We start from the raw sequence: 12,662 nt of genomic DNA, 5'->3' as shown, positions 1-12,662 counted from the left end.
TTAGACCACTGAAGAGAAGGCATGACCTACACCAGTGTTTTTGGAAGTTATCAGGATTCGACTCCTTCTCGGAGTAAGTATTTCTTAACTAAAACTAGCACTAGAGAGTAGACTAAAATTGGTGTGAGATCATCGGATTTACGAGTAAGTGACATCTCATGGGCCAGTGCCAGTCCACAGTCCAGGGGTTGGGAAACAAATATTGACACCTCTCTAGATGACACATGAGTCATGACTCAGCAAAGGGGGGTTGAAAATAGCAGGCTGGGGATAGTGACGAAATAGGTCAACAATCCAACCTAAACATGACCTGGCTGAGACATTCTACCTGAGGAATCGGCATAAGGTTGATACAGGTTAGGCCTACCTACAAAAGCTTCATGTGGACAGTGTTTAATTTTTAATTAATCACTTTGTATTCAGCAAGTCAATAGTAAACAGCATGCACCACGTGTTGTTCTATATTTGACTCTGGGATTTTCAAAGTAGTTCTTAAACATTGTCTTGCTGATGTTGCAACACAGACTGGCAGAACTTAAGGATCAGGGAGCAAGAGTGTCTTCGATGTGGATAACTTCCAGAGTTGCTCCTTGATAATGCTTTGATCAATCTAAATGCCATCCACAATTCAATTCAGGAAACTTGATACATGCAACGACAGTGGGAAAGGTTAGTCATTTAAGTGGGAAAGGTTAGTCATTTCAGTGGGAAAGGTTAGTCATTTCACTTACTCCAAAAAAAGCACGACTAGGCCTACTTGGTCTCAATTCTCAACCTCAAACAAAATGTATTCCTCTGCTAGTCACTCTCCTCCTACTCACTTTCCTAGGCCATAAACTAAAAGAGTTCGAGAACAAAACCAACACAGAGAACCTCTCAGGCTGCATGGTCCCCTGACCACATCAAAACGCAACATTGTCCAGGATGTCTGAATTCACCCTGGTAATACCTCAGGGCAAGGAAGACACACCACTCTAAAGACCACAGAAGATTCTAATAACAGTTCTGGTTGGTTAACCCAAAGTCAGAGCCAAACAGATTCCGAGGTCTCGGTGGCCCTAACACCAGGGTTCATGCCACAAGCGCTGTTAATTCCCCTCCAGCAGCATCCATCGAGCCATGTGGCTGGCACTGTCTCTGACTATCAGCACTCCTGAGAGCAACACATCTGCCACGCTGATCCTCAACACTGGAGCTCCCCAGGGGTGCGTGCGCAGTCCCCTCCTGTACTCCCTGTTCACCCACGACTGCATGGCCAGGCACGACACCAACACCATCATTAAGTTTGCAGACGACATAACAGTGGTAGGCCTGATCACCGACAACGACGAGACAGCCTATAGGGAGGAAGTCAGAGACCTGGCCGGGTGGTGCCAGAATAACAACCTATCCCTCAACGTAACCAAGACTAAGGAGATGATTGTGGACAACAGGAAAAGGAGCACCAAGCACACCCCCATTCTCATCGATGGTTCAAGTTCTTGGTGTCCACATCAACAACAAACTAGAATGGTCCAAACACACCAAGACAGTTGTGAAGAGGGCACGACAAAACCTATTCCCCCTCAGGAAACTAAAAAGATTTGGCATGGGTCCTGAGATCCTCAAAAGGTTCAACAGCTGCAACATCGAGAGCATCCTGACCGGTTGTATCACTGCCTGGTATGGCAATTGCTCTGCCTCCGAACGCAAGGCACTTCAGAGGGTAGTTCGTATGGCCCAGTACATCACTGGGGCAAAGCTGCCTGCCTGCCATCCAGGACCTCTACACCAGGCGATGCCAGAGGAAGGCCCTGAAAATTGTCATAGACTGTTCTCTCTACTACCACATGGCAAGTGGTACCGGAGTGCCAAGTCTAGGACAAAAAGGCTTCTCAACAGTTTTTACCCCAAGCCATAAGACTCCTAAACAGGTAACCAAATGGTTACCCGGACTATTTGCATTGTGTTATCGCCCCCCCCCCCCCCAACCCCTCTTTTACGCTGCTGCTACTCTCTATTTATCTTATATGCATTGTCACTTTAACTATACGTTCATGTATATACTACCTCAATTGGCCCGACCAACCAGTGCTCCCGCACATTGGCTAACCGGGCATTGTGTCCCACCACCTGCCAACCCCTCTCTTTACGCTACTGCTACTCTCTGTTAATCATATATGCAAAGTCACTTTAACAACACCTACATGTACATACTACCTCAATAAGCCTGACTAACCGGTGTCTGTATATAGCCTTGCTACTCTTATTTTCAAATGTCTTTTCACTGTTGTTTTATTTCTTTTTTTCTCTCTATTGGTTAGAGCCTGAAAGTAAGCATTTCACTGTAAGGTCTACGCCTGTTGTATTCGGGACACGTGACATATAAACTTTGATTTGATTATTTCAAAACGACTCTTCTATTTAAAGCCTGCTCAGAGTCGGTTCTGCCTCTAATAAAGAGACCTGCTTCAGACAGCTTCAGCAGCTCTCGTCTTCTCTCTCTGTTGTTGATGAAGTATTAGAATTCAAATTCAAACGTCTCCAGGTATTGGTGTGATAACTGACTAGCACTTCAACAAACAGCAGCTTCTCAGGATTTCTGGAAAACTGTCTCCCGTGGGCCACGTCAACATTTTAAGGATTAGCCTATTGCCAAACAACATGGGAGAAGACGACAGACCTAACTGTTGAAATGGGAGAGAAATGACAGACACTTGAAGGAGATTAAGATATCTAAAGTTATAAATATCCAAGACTCCCTACTGGGAGAGGCTGAGAGCATCATGAAAGGCACTTCAGTCAATGCTGGCTTAAGTTTACAATATGATGCACCAACCAACTGTCTCATTATCTCGATTTTATATACTATCCATGAAAATAAAAAGTGTCCGTAATTTTTTTTAGACGCTAGAACCAAGATGTATCCATCCACATTTAGCAGTAGGTAGGGTACGAGACAATGTTAGAGATGTTGGTGTGGGCAATTGCCAATAATTGTGATAGGTATTCCAAGACCTATCTTTTCCTTGTTGTGATGCACTGGGCTTTTACCTAACCCCTATGGTAATGTGGCTAAAGTGTTTATGCTAGTTTAGTGGATAGGAGGGACAGACCGTGCCTTTAGCTGGCAGAGATGGAGTTTGGAAAGAGAAAGGAAGAGGAAGGAACTACAGGCTGTAGCAAGAGAACTGGATCTCTGTGTGTACGACAGGGGGGGATAGGTGCAAAGTGTGTGTGTAGGTGACACACTGACGGTTGCCATATTCAGCTAGGGCTGACAAAGTATGAGCAGAAGAAGAGAGTATTGAAGGGACAGATGACAGGGCAGTGGCAGAGAGCATGATAGACAGAAAGAGAAAAGGAGAGGAAGGAAGTGTAGAGAGAGGTTTATTTTGAGGCGTCGCCAGGTTTGATTTAGCAAGCACAAGTGGGATGATCATTACATTACAGTGGACAATATAATCCCTGACGTTGAAAGAGGTGGACTATAAAAGTGGCTGGCTGGTGCAGTGTTTGCTTGTGTTTGAGGCTGTGTGAGTGTGTGCATATAACTGATATTCATGCATTTCCCTACTATTTCCCTACTAAAACATAATTTCTCCTCTTTGTGTTGCATAACGCAGCATACAGTAGTCCAACATATTACACATAGTATGATTCTTAAGTGATGCTCTGCTTTGAAAACAGTCATTCGTACTGCGTTAGCCATACAGGATGCAAGTGAAAAGAGGAGACATCCATCGCAAATGGTTACATAATCTTGACATTGGCCGTTTGCCAATGGAGCTGAAGGCTATAGAGCTGTTCTCAGAGCTAAATCAGAGTGTATGCGAGTGCAGGCGACCCAACAGTTGCAATACAGGGCTAAGCATTGTGAACCAGGCCCTAAAGCACAGTGTATAATGCTGGTGTTACAGCTGTACAAAGGAGAGATTCTTGGACAGGTGACAGACTGGCTGACTGTTACTAAGTCTGTTTCTTCAACAACATCAGGTTTGCTTTTAGGAGTGACCCTGTATGAGAGGAGAGGGGCTGACACGACACACAGTTTCAGGTTTACAGAGGAGTTGCTTGAGTTTCAACGGCATCCCAACCTGACTTTGTTGTGGAGTATGGAGATAGGAATAACAAATATAGGCTGCACCTGGACTCCACCAGAAGTAGACCCCACCTGCATCATCCCACAAACCTACTCACATCATATTCTCCCAACACTACCCCCACTTCCTAATCTGATATTCAGTAGTTGGATGACATGCCACTTCCTCAGATTGTATTATTTCTTTCTGGCAGCTGCCTAAGCACTTTCAACACGCAAATGTAAGACCTCGTTCCTCTTTTCTTATGATGACGAGGGAGGGCCATACAAATCTGGGAAAGACTCTAACCTTTCCTCAGAATCAAATCAAATTTTATTTGTCACGTGCCAAATACAAAAAGCATCAACATGAATTTTTCAAATGTTACCTTTATTTAACTAGGCAAGTCATTTAAGAACATATTCTTCTTTCAATGACGGCCTAGGAACAGTGGGTTAACTGCCTTGTTCAGAGGCTGAACAACAAATGCAAAATATATATATATATAGGGAGAGAGAGATTTTTTAATATTGTCAGCTCTGGGATTTGATCTTGCAACCTTTCAGTTACAAGTTCAACGCTCTAACCACCAGGCTACCTGCCACCCCACTAAAATACTTACTTCCAAGGCCTTAACTAACAATGCAGTTAAAGAAATAGAGTTAATAAAATATTCACTAAATAAACTAAAGTAAAGAAAAAAATGTATTAAAAAAACTAAAACAATCAAAGTAACAAGAAATGTAGATAACAATAACGAGGCTACCGGGCCAATGTGTGGGGGTACAGGTTAGTCGAGGTCATTTGTAAAGTGACTATGCATAGATAATAAACAGCAAGTAGCAGCAGCATAAAAACAAAGTGTAGACAGTCTAATTAATTGTTCAGCAGTCTTATGGCTTGGGGGTAGAATCTGTTAAGGAGCCTTTTGGTCCTCGACTTGGCGGTCTGGTACCGCTTGCTATGCGGTAGCAGAGAGAACAGTCTATGACTTGGGTGACTGGAGTCTGACAATTTGTTGGTCCTTCCTCTGACACCGCCTAGTATATAGGTCCTGGATGTACTGGGCCATACGCACTACCTTCTGTAGTGCCTTACGGTTAGATGCTGAGCACTTGCCATACTAGGCAGTGATGCAACTGGTCAGGATGCTCTCGGTGGTGCAGCTGTAAAGTTTTGAGGATCTGGGGACCCATGCCAAATCTTTTTAGTCTTCTTCACAACTGTCTTGGTGTATTTGGACCATGATAGTTTGTTGGTGATGTGGATACTAAGGGAATTGAAGCTCTCAACCCGCTCCACTTCAGTCCCGTCGATGTGAATGGGGGCCTGTTCGGCCCTCCTATTCCTATAGTCCAGGAACTCCTTTGTCTTGCTCACATTGAGAAAGAGGTCGTTGACCTGGCACCACACTGCCAGCTTTCTGATCTCATCGATGCCAGAGATCAGGCCTACCACTGTTGTATCGTCAGCAAATGTGATGGTGTTGGAGTCGTGTCTGGCCACGCAGTTGTGAGTGAACAGGGAGTACAGGAAGGGAATAAGCACTCACCCCTGAGGGGCCCCAGTGTTGAATCAGCGTGGCAGATGTGTTATTGCCTACCCTTACCACCTGGGGGCAGGAATTCCAGGATCAAGAGGGAGGTGTTTAATCCCAGGGTCCTTAGCTTAGTGATGACATTTGTGGGAACTATGGTGTTGAACGCTGAGCTGTAGTCAATGAACAGCCTTCTCACATAGGTGTTCCTTTTGGCCAGGAGGGAAATGGCAGTACAGAGTGCAATTGAGATTGATTCATCTGTGGATCTGTTGGGGCAGTATGCGAAAAGGAGTGGGTCTAGGGTTTCTGGCATGATCGTGTTGATATGAGCCATGACCTGTCTTTCAAAGCATTTCATGGCTACTGAGTGCTAAGGGGCAGCAATAATTTAGGCAGGTTACCTTTGCTTTCTTGGGTACAGGGACTATGGTGGTCTGTTTGAAACATGTAGGAATTTCAGACTCGGTCAGAGAGAGGTTGAAAATGTCCGTGAAGACACTTGGCAGTTGGTCCGTGCATGCCTTGAGTAATCCATCTGGCCCCGTGGCTTTGTGAATGTTGTATAAAAGACTGGCTCACATCAGCTACGGAGAGTGTGATCATACAGTCGTCTGGAACAGTTGGTGCTCTCATGCATGCTTCAGTGTTGCTTGCCTCGAAGCGAGCATAAAAGGCATTTAGCTCGTCTGGTAGGCTCGCATCACTGCTCACGGCTGGGTTTCCATTTGTAATCAATAATAGTTTTCAAGACTGCCGACATGCGTCAGAGCCGGTGTAGTATGATTCAATTTTAGTCCAGTATTGACACTTTGCCTGTTTGATGGTTTGTCTGAGGGCATAGCGGGATTAGCGTCCGGATTATTGTCCTGCTCATTGATAGCAGCAGCTCTAGCCTTTAGCTCGGTGTGGATATTGCCTGTAATCCATGGCTTCTGGTTTGGAAATGTATGTAAATCAAATGAATCAAATCAAATGTTATTTGTCACATACACATGGTTAGCAGATGTTAATGCGAGTGTAGCGAAATGCTTGAGCTTCTAGTTCCGACAATGCAGTAATAACCAACGAGTAATCTACCTAACAATTCCAAAACTACTACCTTATACACATAAGTGTAAAGGGATAAGAATATGTACATAACAATATATGAATGAGTTATGGTACAGAGCGGCATAGGTAAGATGCAGTAGATGGTATCGAGTACAGTATATACATATGAGATGAGTATGTAAACAAAGTGGCATAGTTTAAAGAGGCTAGTGATACATGTATTACATAAAGATGCAGTAGATGATAGAGTACAGTATATACGTATACATATGAGATAAATAATGTAGGGTATGTAAACATTATATTAAGTAGCATTGTTTAAAGTGGCTATCCTACCTAGGATAGGATAAAGTAATCCTTCTCACCCCCCCCCCCCTTAAATGATTTAGATGCACTATTGTAAAGTGGCTGTTCCACTGGATGTCATAAGGTGAATTCACCAATTTGTAAGTCGCTCTGGATAAGAGCGTCTGCCAAATGACTTAAATGTAATGTTAAATGTAGTGATATATTTTACATCAATTTCCATTATTAAAGTGGCTGGAGTTGAGTCAGTGTGTTGGCAGCAGCCACTCAATGTTAGTGGTGGCTGTTTAACAGTCTGATGGCCTTGAGATAGAAGCTGTTTTTCAGTCTCTCGGTCCCAGCTTTGATGCACCTGTACTGACCTCGCCTTCTGGACGATAGCGGGGTGAACAGGCAGTGGCTTGGGTGGTTGTTGTCCTTGATGATCTTTATGGCCTTCCTGTGACATCGGGTGGTGTAGGTGTCCTGGAGGGCAGGTAGTTTGCCCCCGGTGATGCGTTGTGCAGACCTCACTACCCTCTGGAGAGCCTTACGGTTGTGGGCGGAGCAGTTGCCGTACCAGGCAGTGATACAGCCCGGCAGGATGCTCTCGATTGTGCATCTGTAGAAGTTTGTAAGTGCTTTTGGTGACAAGCCGAATTTCTTCAGCCTCCTGAGGTTGAAGAGGCGCTGCTGCGCCTTCTTCACGATGATGTCTGTGTGGGTGGACCAATTCAGTTTATCTGTGATGTGTATGCCGAGGAACTTAAAACTTACTACCCTCTCCACTACTGTTCCATCGATGTGGATAGGGGGGTGTTCCCTCTGCTGTTTCCTGAAGTCCACAATCATCTCCTTAGTTTTGTTTACGTTGAGTGTGAGGTTATTGTCCTGACACCACACTCCGAGGGCCCTCACCTCCTCCCTGTAGGCCGTCTCGTCGTTGTTGGTAATCAAGCCTACCACTGTTGTGTCGTCCGCAAACTTGATGATTGAGTTGGAGGCGTGCGTGGCCACGCAGTCGTGGGTGAACAGGGAGTACAGGAGAGGGCTCAGAACGCACCCTTGTGGGGCCCCAGTGTTGAGAATCAGCAGGGTGGAGATGTTGTTACCTACCCTCACCACCTGGGGGCGGCCCGTCAGGAAGTCCAGTACCCAGTTGCACAGGGCGGGGTCAAGACCCAGGGTCTCGAGCTTGATGACGAGTTTGGAGGGTACTATGGTGTTAAATGCTGAGCTGTAGTCGATGAACAGCATTCTCACATAGGTATTCCTCTTGTCCAGATGGATTAGGGCAGTGTGCAGTGTGGTTGAGATTGCATCGTCTGTGGACCTATTTGGGCGGTAAGCAAATTGGAGTGGGTCTAGGGTGTCAGGTAGGGTGGAGGTGATATGTTCCTTGACTAGTCTCTCAAAGCACTTCATGATGACGGAAGTGAGTGCTACGGGGCGGTAGTCGTTTAGCTCAGTTACCTTAGCTTTCTTGGGAACAGGAACAATGGTGGCCCTCTTGAAGCATGTGGGAACAGCAGACTGGGATAGGGATTGATTGAATATGTCCGTAAACACACCAGCCAGCTGGTCTGCGCATGCTCTGAGGACGCGGCTGGGGATGCCGTCTGGGCCTGCAGCCTTGCGAGGGTTAACACGTTTAAATGTTTTGCTCACCTCGGCTGCATTGAAGGAGAGTCCGCATGTTTTGGTTGCGGGCCGTGTCAGTGGCACTGTATTGTCCTCAAAGCGGGCAAAAAAGTTAATTTAGTCTGCCTGGGAGCAAGACATCCTGCTCCGTGACTGGGCTGGTTTTCTTTTTGTAATCCGTAATTGACTGTAGACCCTGCCACATACCTCTTGTGTCTGAGCCGTTGAATTGTCTGAGCCGTTGTCGATGCACTGATTGATGAAGCAGGTGACTGAGGTGGTATACTCCTCAATGCTATTGGATGAGTCCCAAAACATATTCCAGTCTGTGCTAGCAAAACAGTCCTGTAGTGTAGCATCCGCGTCATCTGACCACTTCCGTATTGAGCGAGTCACTGGTACTTCCTGCTTTAGTTTTTGCTTGTAAGCAGGAATCAGGAGGATATAATTATGGTCAAATTTTCCAAATGGAGGGCGAGGGAGAATCTGTGTGACACTGGGTCATAAAGCAAGGGTCAGTGGTTTGATAAACTTGGTGAGGAATGATGCCAAATTTCACTATTGAGAAGAAATGGAATATGACTGCTGGCTGGTACGATGACATCATACTGACACCCTCCCTGTATTAGCCAACTGAACATGTCTCAAGACAAACCCTGGTTCCTCCTTCTAAACATTCCGTTTCCACTTCATTGTTATGACATTCGACATGGACTATTATATTTTGCATTAACTTACAGGCTTTTATGTAAATGTAGCACTAATGTGAAATGTTAAGCAGAAACATACGCAATCCCTCATGCACAAAGCATAGCCTACCTCTGCAATGAGATATGATGTGAATGGGAACTGGGAGTCCTGGGAGGTAGTGTAAACACTAAAGGTGGAATGCTGAGGAGAGTAGGTAAGAAGTGAGGCACAGACTGTTGGAGACTAGGCTCAGACTATAATTTGAGCATTCAGATTATTTTCAGAAATTGAAAAATCATAATTCAAAGTAAAAAGCAACCTTCAATTCTGGAATTTGAATTTCTTGACTGAATTTAAATGTAATTGACCCCCAACCCTAGTGAAAGTTATAAACACTGACAATGTGTTGCTTTGAGGTGCCTTTCTTCAAGAAACATTCCCCAGCTGTAACAAACCCCTAACAAGAGGTGACAGGTCCCAGGTGTGATCACAATCTCAGGTATCATGCAGACAGACTACTGTCTACTGACATGAGGAGGAGGAGTCTGTGAAAGAACACTGGAGAGCCATAGAGAGGTATATTTAGCAAAAGCTGATAGGTAGGCCTAAATGAGGACTGAGAGTACCCTCTGGAAACTATGTCCCAAATTCTACTACTGGGCTACATTGAGTGCTTTAGATTCATGGGGGTTTTGAGAAAGTTGTCACTATGCCATATGGGTTTTGGGACGATAGGTGGAAACATAGTCAGTAGAATTTTAGTTGTGTCACAAAAAGACTTCCCCAAAGAAACACACATTATCCTGCATGACCTTCATAAATGTATGGCTAAACTTTTGTGTTACAAAGTCGTTAGAGGCTATTCTTTATGAAGATCCCAAACTAGGTATAGGAATTAAGATGGTACTGTACCAAATGTGTTTTGCTAAATCAATGCTGAGTAAATTAGTTGGCGCATGGTTAATCTAACCTTACACTAGTGGAAAATGAGTGACGAAGATATGGAACAAACAACAATGCAAGCCTCCGTTGTCTATGAGTTGCAGCTAAGTAGGCCAGCCAGCAGCAAATAGCAGTTGCAATATTACTAATTTCATGTCAGGTAGGCTCAGTTCCTCTACTACTTAGAATAGCTCATCTCCATTTTAGAAATTAGTGTAAAGAAACGTATCGTCTGAACCATCTTGCCAAACCTGTGCCCACAACTTCTCGATACATTTAGACAGGGTGCTTCTCTATGTGAGCTCAGTACACCACAACAAAGTAGGCCCACACATCTACAGCTTATTTTCCCCTACATGAAAATCTAAGTGTGTCAAGTTGAAATCGTATTTATTATATTTTGTCTGGAATTGAGTAATCTGTAAGGAATGAAAAGGGCAAGAATAGATGGTGAGGATTACTGACAGCATGTCGAAATTGAGCTCAGGGGCGGAAGGTAGCCTAGTGGTAAGAGCGTTGGGCCAGTAACTGAAAGGTTGCTAGATTGAATCCCTGAACTGACGAGGTAAAAATCTGTCCTTCTGCCACTGAACAAGGCAGTTAACCCAATGTTCCTAGGCCGTCATTGAAAATAAGAATTTGTTCTTAACTGCCATGCCTAGTTAAATGAAGGTTAAATAAAATATGACATGTGCAAATTGTTATTTTAACAACAGGGGTTTGTAACACAGCAATGTTTAAACATCAGGAACAGATAGTGAGACCATGCCATGAGACCGACACTATACAAAACATTCCATGACAGACTGACCAGGTGAAAGCTATGATGTCACTTGTTAAATCCACTTCAATCAATGTAGATGAAGGGGAGGAGATAGATTAAAGAATAATTTTTAAGCCTTGAGACATGGACATCATATTCCTTGTTCAAATACACTATACTTAGTTAGGTTCTAGAATCATAAAGCAACTGTTGAATTTTTTTTTGATACGGTCTGTGTATACCACTTGAATAAAGACGAAAAATGTACTATTTTTGTCAAATCCGTAAAACAAATTCCATCAGAATGCCTGAAGATCTCATATAATGGTTGTTTTGAATAGGGTATTTTCAAATTAATAATTTTCTATATTTTACAAATGTATTTATATTTTTAAAAAATGTTTAAAAAGTTTAAGATTAACAACTGTGTCTGTCTTGAGTATCTGTTGTCAACTCCGTCAATGATTGAAGTCAATATTTTTCCTGGTCAATATTCTGAATAAATATTGCTTCGAACCTTTAGGGGCCCACGAAACTGCGCTACGCAACTGGTATTCCCAAATCGTCGTGGAATATGAGGCGTTTGCAGGATTTATGTATGCTGAATACTCAAGCAGAAACACGACAAATGGACATAATGCATTTTCATAATCCACAAAGTACCATGAATGGACAACACAGTATATGAGATGGCAAATGTAGAGAAATGCGTTCCAATGCAAAACGTGATGCACGCTCAGTACAACGTGAAATTGATTAATGTCCGCGCTGGCAACATATTGATATTTTGGACTAGGGGCAGGGAGCACCAGGCGATGTAGTATAACTACCAACATTTAATTGCTTTAAAAGCCACATACATGTGGGTCAATGCTTGGTACCACTCATTGGATCACGACAATAGCCTAACGTTACACCCAGAAATAGCCTGACGTTACACACTAACGTTACTGTTGTATGGCTTCGCACATTAGCCGGTTAGCGCAGCACTACGGCCACAGATACGTTGGTATAAATGGGTAACAACTATTATTGTGGGTTTCGAATAAAACAAATCGAGAGGGGATTTGGGTTTGAGTTGTCACCGCTGGCGCACCATACCTGAATTGTGTGACATTAATCCAAAGCAGTTGCAAGCATTAGCTAGCTAACGTTACTTAGCCTCCTAGCTAGCTAACAAAATATTATGGGGACACTACCACTATTTAACTAGCAATCTATTTACCTTGTAATCCTTGCTGGCAGTTCCGATTGCTCACTTTGGATATCATCCTGCTTAGGTCATATTTAGACATTTAGCGTCCATGTTGGAGGTCGTGTGTACCATGGAGTCGGTTTCTAATTAGAGCCAGTGTAGATGTCGTATCAGTCCGCTTCTTGCTGGCTGGTCGGGAGGTTAGCTGCCAACAGCTCCTGCGGTCGAGATGGGAAACTAAAACACTGTCGTACTTCCAGTGCCACAGACCGAAAGAGCTCTCAGAACACAGACACTTGCGCTACTATTTCGCTAATACAAACTAGTTATTCATTTGTGAAACTCCCTGCAGTCTATTGTTATGCATTTAAAAACATGGTTTGCTGTGGTAATATTCATTATAAAACTAGAGGAAAGGAAATTGCGAGAGTAAAAACAATTTGGTGGACACCCGCGTGCATGCAGCTGTCATTGTACTGGAGACCAGTTAATCTG

At 43.8% G+C, this 12,662-nt stretch overlaps 1 protein-coding gene across 2 annotated transcripts in view; it reads right to left on the bottom strand.

Annotated features, from left to right (window-relative positions):
* The window catches only part of LOC135520322 (DENN domain-containing protein 4B-like), a 38,074-nt gene extending 25,458 nt beyond the window's left edge, over window positions 1-12,616 (bottom strand). For both annotated transcript variants that reach the window (XM_064945773.1, XM_064945775.1), the window contains exon 1: window positions 12,198-12,616. The gene's annotated coding sequence lies outside the window, so the exon portion shown is untranslated. The remainder of the gene's footprint in view (window positions 1-12,197) is intronic.
* Between the last annotated feature and the right edge of the window lie 46 nt (window positions 12,617-12,662).

This window comes from Oncorhynchus masou, chromosome 29 (genome assembly GCF_036934945.1).
Source record: "Oncorhynchus masou masou isolate Uvic2021 chromosome 29, UVic_Omas_1.1, whole genome shotgun sequence".
NCBI lineage: Eukaryota > Metazoa > Chordata > Actinopteri > Salmoniformes > Salmonidae > Oncorhynchus > Oncorhynchus masou.
Note: the sequence above shows the minus strand (reverse complement) of the source record. Positions and strands in the feature narration are given on the sequence as shown.